This window comes from Rhinopithecus bieti, unplaced genomic scaffold, assembly GCF_001698545.2.
Source record: "Rhinopithecus bieti isolate Rb0 unplaced genomic scaffold, ASM169854v2 scaffold_69822, whole genome shotgun sequence".
Classification (NCBI taxonomy): Eukaryota; Metazoa; Chordata; class Mammalia; order Primates; family Cercopithecidae; genus Rhinopithecus; species Rhinopithecus bieti.
Window position 1 is genome coordinate 1,479,343 of NW_016826966.1, and position 8,904 is coordinate 1,488,246.

Consider the following 8,904-nt stretch of genomic DNA (forward strand, 5'->3'; position numbering starts at 1 on the left):
TAATTAAAAAAGTTTTTTTTTTTTTTTTTTTTTTTTTTTTTTTTTTCCTGTTAAATCCACGCCGTTTGTGTGTCAGCAGCACACAGACTGCAAGGATTTAACAACAACAAAAATCAAATAACAAAAATTAGTGCTAAATATTTGTGGCTACCAAATTATTTTATTGAATATCAGGTGTGTCTATGTGAAATGTAGTAAAATTTTTCAAAAGTAAAACTGAAACATAGAAAGTATAATTAATACTTTAGCAATTATATTTGTTTTAATCCAATGTCCAAAATATGTTTTTTATTGTTATTTCATTGAAGTAAAAAAAGACTTTGTCTATGACAGTTGTGACATTTCAAAATTTACTAGAACTACTCAATAAAATTCCATGTTTAAAATTACTTTTCCCAAGATTTTAAAAGTTAGAAAGATTAATACTCTCTATGTGATTATATACATGACATAAATCAAATGATTTTTTTAAAATAGTTTTTTCAGTTTTTTTCTGTAAAAGTTTTATTGTTCTCTCCCTTTCTTAGTATTACATGTTTATGTTATTGTTACAACATTCTTAAGAAAATGTGTTCACAATTTGTAGTCTCTAATTTCTAGCCTGAAAATGGGAAAACCCTTCTTCTGAAACTTTTTTCTGAATTTTCGTTAATGTGTCTAATGCTTACATAGTTTTAAAGGCAAAGACTATTGTTACTGTTTTATGCACACCTCTGAGTGTGTATACTTCTAAGATATGACAACCCTCTTCTCAGTGAGATATGTGGTTTCATTAAAACTCTTGAAGGATTTCTCCAATATGTTCTTCATGTTAGTTTAAAAGCAAAGGTGAAAATGAAGATTGACTCATTTTCTAGTAGTGAACCTCAGCAGTTTATTTTATCCTAACATGCCATCATTTATTTAATATTTACACAAAATATCTGAGCTTTCATTAAATATTTGTCATTGACACAGATCTCTAATCCTTAAGTTTTGTGTTAACACTTCAACATTTGTACTGAAAATATCAAAATCCAACATAAATGTTATAATAAACCAACCATCATAGTTTGGCAACCATGAAAGCAGAAATCATAGGCCCCCATTTTGCAGCATTTATAATTACACTTTGAAGAGGCAACTACTTATAATTATTTCTGGATTTTGTCTTTATGTGTTTTTCCTAAACTCTTAATAATATAAAAAACCCTCTCTTTTGTATAGTTTGATGACTAAATTAATTTATATTATTTGCTTCTCTACCATAAAATAATTAACCTATTTATTCATCATTTTACTTCTCCTAACTTTCTACCTGATTAGGAGCTTTATTAACATTTTTGGTTTTTATCTTGTGACATTTATAACTTTAAAAAATGCATTCTAATCTTTTCTTCTTCTTCTGTTCAGTTTGAACAATATTTTCTTACTATACAAAGTTAAGACATAACTTCATGCACCCTTCCATTTATCTCTCCTATTGGTATAAATTACTTTACATTGCCCCATTTGAGAGTGGCTAACTAGCCTGAGGTCAGTTTGATCATGTTCTGGAAATAAAACATGTATGTGCCAACTACAATCTACTCCTCCAGTTATCGTTATATTTTATTGAGTAACATGTATTAAGTTATTTCTAATTTAAAATACCTAGAGGAAATTCTGATATCTATGCTGAGTACAGGGTAATATTGTTATTACATGGGGTCTATGAGTTTATCATATAATCTGAAAAAAAGGAAACAAGTATTATATATAGGAATTACTATGCATAATTTGCTGCATAATCAAGAGGTGAGACTTCAATCATGATTCATTTGTTGCTATATGAAGAATGTTCTGAAAGTCACAATCAATCAAATATATTCTCTGTCTTGCTCTCTCTCTATCGTTTTTTATGCCTCTTTCTCTCCCCTTGCCCCTACCATTTCCTTTGCTTTTACAGATTTTATCATGTGGAGCAACTCTCTTAAACATGTTTATTAAATAATTGCACACTTTTGCCCCTGCGCTCTGTGCCATTCTTTGCTCTTGCTGACAGTGAAGGCAGAGATTGTCTCTGGGTGTATAATTCTATCCTTTCTAGTTAACTATAATTTCAACTATATTTTAGAAAAGAGGGCACTCAAATGTTCACTTAATTCTATATCTTGAACTGCTGGCAAGCTATTAAGTGTTTTCCCAGTTCGTATACATATAAAAATCAACAAATATATCTTACGAATGCTGTCTCTCTTCCACATTAACCATGTATTTAATTAAATATTTATAGGGCATGTACTATATGATTTTTAAAAATTACATTCATTGAATAATGAGCAAATTAGATATAGGTCTTCAAGTTCATAATTTATTGCAAGAGGCAAACAATAAATAATTACATACATAAATAATTTGCTTGCTAAAAACGAATACCACTAGAAACTAATTTAGAGTAAGAGAAATTTTTAAGTCTACTAAAAAATAAGTATTAAACTAAAACCCAAAGCTTACCAGCTTTTTTGTTAATCTTCATTTTGTATTTTTATCCATCTTTTTGATATTTAATCTTAAGTGAAATTTTTAAGTTTCTTGGTTTTCCCTAGATGCAAAAGCATTGCCTCTATTTTTTTAAATACCTTTCATCACAAGTTATTGAAGCAGCTTCTAAAGTATCACTCTCTCTGTATTAATATTTACCAAAGTTATGTTTGCAAAGATATGTAAATGGTTCTCTTACTGAATTGCGTATTTATTTTTCAACATTCAACATCTATTGAGTTTAGCATTTTTCTGCGATCCCAGGAATAGTATCATCCTGAATTGTTATGTCATGCGAAGACTAATGTGGAGTGACCGTTCCTGACCATACATAATGTTAATATCGGCAAAGGACCGGAGTTGAGCTGGGGGGTTTTGAATCTTCCACGCAGCAAGCTGGTTTGAGGCCCGGTCAAGTGTAGCATCTTATATTGACGTCATTGGGCTATTGAACATTATATTGAAGGCTTGTTAGTGATTCCTTAGTCTTCCTTATTCTGAAGGAAGTGAAAAAGCAAACGTAGCAGATTTGGGATGTCTGCTGTTAAGAGTATGGACAACATTCTGTCCTACCTTTTTTGGCTTATAATCAACAAACAATAGCCATAGAGGGGGTGGCTCATAAATGACAGGCCATTTATTTCCGATACGTTCGCTCCATAACAAGGATAAGCGCAGTTGTTGCTCTCAAAGACAACAGAGATTTTGGAAGTAAGAGACAGGAAGTCCAAGCCCCAAGGGGCCAATAGATTTGGTGTACTAGTGAAGCTGCCACCCATCCTGGTTCACTAATCAGCGCATCTTTTTGCTGTGACTTCACGAGAAGGAAGAAAGGGGAAGGATGCCTTTCAATAAGGGTTATACAATCGCGCATTCACGAAGGCGATGCCCCGCATGACCCAATTATCTTCCTAAAAGCCCCATATCCTCAATACCATCATTTTGGAGATACGGTTTCAACATAGGAATCTTTGTGGGTGAATTAAGTCTATGCCATATTCTGTATAGATGTTTTCCTTCCTTATGCATTTGACGATTCCTCAACTTATGAATCTACTTCAGGCAAGTTGAAGGCCCACTTAAGCAATGAAAGGCAGAGGTAAAAGAACAGCCCGCACTAGTTACTGATTTTTTTTAAATCCACAACTGTTTTTCTTTGATCAGTCAATATTTTGTGTCGAGAAGTGCAAATATGGTTTACTGTATTTTTGTTACATGTCTTACTCCACTTCAGTCTTGCCTTCTGTTTCACTCCACTGCACAGGTTTAAACAAAGAATGCTATGCAACTAAGTATCTCCTTTACCTTCCTTGTTTGCTGTTCCCTCATAGAGGGAGTATCTCCTGGGTGTTTTGTTTTTACATGATGCCTTCTTCCTCCTGTCCCAAGGCCAAACTACAAACTAGCTCCGTGTTAAGTTTCACAATTCCATAAATGGCATCGGATAAGAAAGTCACTATCATTCGGGTTGGTCCAAATTACATACGCTCCCTAAGCAAATACTCTTCGCAGATGTATTCGTATGCTGTTATTTCCTAGTTTCCAAGAAAGTGTTGTGTGGTCGCACCACTCTAGGCTCATTTCTTTCTTTATGCCATTCCACATTGAGTTATGCAATGTGTAGTCACATATAGTGGAGACAACACATTAAACCCATAATAATACGTAATTAGAACCGAATTTTTGTCTGCTTATGTACATCTTGTAGAACGACACTCCATTGTGCGCCTAATTGAACAACAGGTTGTGTATGTATGGTGCATATGTAGCGCCAAAACTAAGTTTTCCATGTCATTTGCTAGTGAGGAAACTCACTCTAAGGAATGGAAGGAATAAAAAAGGATACACCATTTGCCACACCTTGGAGAAACAATTTGAGGAAATATTTACTCACACATTAAGCATTAGGGCTCAAGTTTCAAACGCAGACTCAGGAGCTACTTAGTTAAGTTACCAGTTTTGAACTGTCGCTTTTTCTCATCTCTGGGAGAACAGTCATGACGCAAGTTGTCTTTAAATTTTCCAAGAATTAAAAATGCTGCCGGCATTCCAAGGCCATTTATTCAACATTTAATCCCATTACTATTTTGTGTCTTAATATTTTACTGGCCTTGTTGTATACTACTGAGGGATAAAATAGTGAAAAGATGAGGTTAATAATAACCATAATCAAAGACTGGTGTGCTATAAATAACTTGAACAGCTCTTCAGCTCGATGAGCGGAACAAGACAGACGGAAACCAACACAATTGAACTGGCATTGACAAGTGGATCCTCAGCGAGATAAGTGTGTAAGACAAAATAGGGGTTAGGGAGACATTAACAAATAAGGTTCTAAAGTCAGGCAACTGTGAGAAAAAGGAATATTTTTACTTCTATAAATGAGCCCTGGATTTATCCTCTGGCACTAGAGGGATGGGCAAAATTATAAGCATCAACGTGTACCAGAAAAAAATCTATATTTTGGCATAGATCAATGCTAGCAGAGTTTTCGCAGATTTGAAGCAGGTAAAGAGAAAACAGGACACCCAGTGTTGCTTGAAAAGCATCAAAAGATTTAGAAGAGGGAGAAGTATAATGAAAAATCATTTATTTACCTCCCAGTTCCACTGCTTATCCAACACAGAGGTCTGTCCCATCATATATGAAAGGGAAAGTAGCAGAAAATATAACGGAAACTGAGAATTGTAGAGAGAGAATTGTTTTTCCCTTCTTCAGTATCTCCCTAGAGCACCATATATTAATCAGTTGCATCCGCAATGTTGAGTAGTTAAGACTCATTGTTTCCAAGAAAGCGCATGAAAATCTTCAAACCAGCGCAAACTACTGGTCAAGTAGGTTCTTCTGCCGAGAAGTGGCTTTCTTATGCTAGCGGAGTCGCATTTTTTTAGGCTACACCTTGCATACCCATTTTGCTCAAGAGAAATCGTATGCTGACCTGTCAATCTTACTTTGGGTATTTTAGGCAATTGCCTATTATGGGAAGTCTGCATATGCCACCCAACATAAATTAAGATTCCTAATTTTTCTCCATTGTCCAGAGTGATATTAACATTTGACATTACACATGCACTGAGGAGGTAACCAATAACATTAGCTTAAGAATAAATTCGAAAAATAAAATTTAAATTAAACAAATTTTAAAAAAATATAACATTTTAATTGTATAGTATGATGTAAAATTGGATAGAGTAAGGAAACTTTGGATATATGCAAAAATATATGATATACTTTATTATTTATTATTATTTTTAGCTAAGCTTGTCATGACATTTACCAAAAAATACATAAATAAAATAAATTAAATAAATAAATAAATAAGAGGAATCATGCTTCTGAGGATGAAAATCTTAAAACCATCATTTGCCAAATTTGGTGTCAAGGAGGCATTCAAGACATCCATAGAAACAGCATCTTCACCAAAATGAAACTTAAAGTAACCAGTAGTACTCAAATTAGGGGAAAAATCCTAGGATTTTGACTATGCTCTTTATCATTTAATCTACTTTAATGCTACTCAATAATAAACTAATATGTATACAAAGTATTAATATGACCTGCTTTATACAGGTAAGGAACACAATGTGACAAAGACTTCTGCTTGTCCACTGGCACTCCTTCCATTGGTCTTCCTTTGATATTAATAGTCTCAATTTAAAACCCCTTTACCCATTCCTAACTAGACCTTTTTTCCCCCAACCTACTTAAAGGTAGATATGGCCAAATGAAGAAATACTGGCCAATGTAATGTGAAAAGATGTGAGCTCTGCATTTTCAACTATGTCCTTCAAATATACACATTTTAAATTTCCCATATGCTTCCTTTTTCTGCTGATAGGGAAAGTGAGAGGTGGATCGGCCACTATAGATGCAGAGAGGAAACCTAAACGCTGAGGATGGCAGAGTCATATTTGAGGTTCTGAAATGTTCACCTCTGGACTGCTACTTAAAAGAGAAAGATGATTCTATCTTGTTTAAACTATTATAATTATGAATCTCAATGTCACTAAAGCTTTTTATAAATCAATACTAACCAAACAGAAAAAATTGCAAGGTAACATTCTCTTTGAAAATGCAATCCAGTTAGAGAATAAAGTCAGGAATTTTGACTATCAGTTGAGTGCTTAGGCTAATAATAGTATTTCCATATTGAGGTAAATACTCATTAAATAATTACTATGTCGTATTTATTGTGCTATTCATGTAGTCCTAGGAAGTACTATACTTCTATTTTAGCAAGTTAGGTTTGTCTGGAATCATACTGTAAAAGTTAATTTCAGGGGAGATTTTCTTTTGGTTAAAAATAATTGCCTATTAACTTTTGGCCCCAGTATTTGAAAAACAGATGATGTGAAAATATGCTACTGAGAAGAACCTGTCTCATTCATCCGTTTGCATTATATCCTCTTGCTTCTTCTAAATAGTAGGGCATTTTGTACATTTGTACTAGGCAGTTAACAGATGTTATTGAAACAATAGAGTTCACAGCAGATGGGACAGACCTAATGGTTTAAGGGAGTTAATAGTGAATTAACAGAATTTAACAGGCATGTCTCCTAGATTGGTAGCCATATTGTTATTCCTAGACACACTCTACTAGAAGTTGTTAACACGACCGAAAGTAGATGATTGTAAAATTAGATGACAACAAATAAAAATATCTGAACTTGGAAGTGCTTTTCATTTAACAAAATTAGCCTTCTTGTTAATAAAACTTTATATCAAAAAGTGATAATATATCTGGTCAAAGAGGATAGCTAAAATTTAATGAGCTACTACATTCCTAATATAATATAAATTTATCTCCAAAATCACAGCTCTACGAAAAAAATCATATATATATTTATGTATTACACTTAATAAACTCATATTGAGTTATATGCAAGGCACTGTAGGAGAAAGGTGAAAAAGTGTGTTTCTGAGCTGCTATGGATCACAGTTGATAAATTAAGTATACAAATAAGATAGACTGATGAATGTTATTGTTTGACTGAGATGTGACAACTCCTTTTACAGACAAATTATGCATGTTAGAATCATATTCTCAGAGGAATGTATCTATTTACTTAGCATAGAAATTAAAAACTAAAAAATAGATTACACTTATCTAAAATAGAATGGAGCTCCAAACGATATTTGTCAGAATGAACCATGGAGCAATGAATTTAACAATAAAATATGCAGACTAGAACTTTGAAAATCAGCCTAGGGAAAATTTAAGTTTTTTTAATGGAATAAATATGTAGACTTAAAATCAGACAAACTAATTCTTTTAAAGCAAGTATGAAAAAAAATTGTCAATACATCACTTTGCAATGAGGTTGATCATAAGAAAAATACCATTCTTTAACATGCTCAGATGCACCTTAAAATGAGTCAGTGGGCTGTGGAACCTAACACATTTTCTTCCCAATTATTTTTGAAGGGTTCTTGACAAATATTTTCCTAGGAAAGAATGACAGACCATCTTCTTTATTTTGTTTTTATAAGACTCTTATTTTATCCTGTCATAAGAGGCAAATGGCAGAGCTATGATTTGGGTAAGCTATGTAGCAGAGGCTCAATTTGAACAATTTATGATACAGCTTTCTTTAATCCATCAAGGAATGCAAGTTATATGGTCTTTCAATAAAAGATGTAGGTTTTGTTATATATGTTCACGGATTCTATCTTGACAATCTTAAAAAGGTACCAACAGTTGCTGAAGCAGAAACTGTATATGATACCGAAAGTCTTAAAAAATTGCCTGAAGCATTATGAAAATTTTCTACCTCAATATTTTTGTCATATAATATAAAATTTAAAAGTTAACTTTCAATAAAAATAATTAGAAAACCAGCTACACTGAATGTGACAGCTCTGTGTAAGTGGGCAGGTGATATTAGTATGCCTTAATAATTGAAATGTAAAAGGTCATTCTTTACTTTTCAGAAAAAGGTTATTATTCAAATAGTAATATAAAATGTTGTTTTTAAGATTTGAAAACAGTTAATACAATTTTGAAATTATAGTGTTTTAAATAGAAATCTCACCACTGTGGATATAAAATACCTGCTTTCCTGTGCATGTTTAAGATGACATATGTCTCTCTAAATCATATAAGGCAAATAGTAAAAGTATTAATTTGTTAAATTGCCCAATAGATCCTTCACATTTTTCAATTATTTTAAGCTTGTTTCAGTAGCTATTTAAAACACAATGTAGTCCTTTTTGAAAAGCATACTTATTTTCTAGTCAATTTCATTCTTCTAAACATTGGTTTTCATTTAGTCTGATGAGAAGCCTCGCTGCAGGCCCTCACTGCCTGGGCTACTGAGCACGTCCAGTTCTGACAAATTATTTCAATATTCTGCAAAGGCTTTCATGGAGGGTTGAAATTAAAAAAAAAAAAAAAAAAAAAAA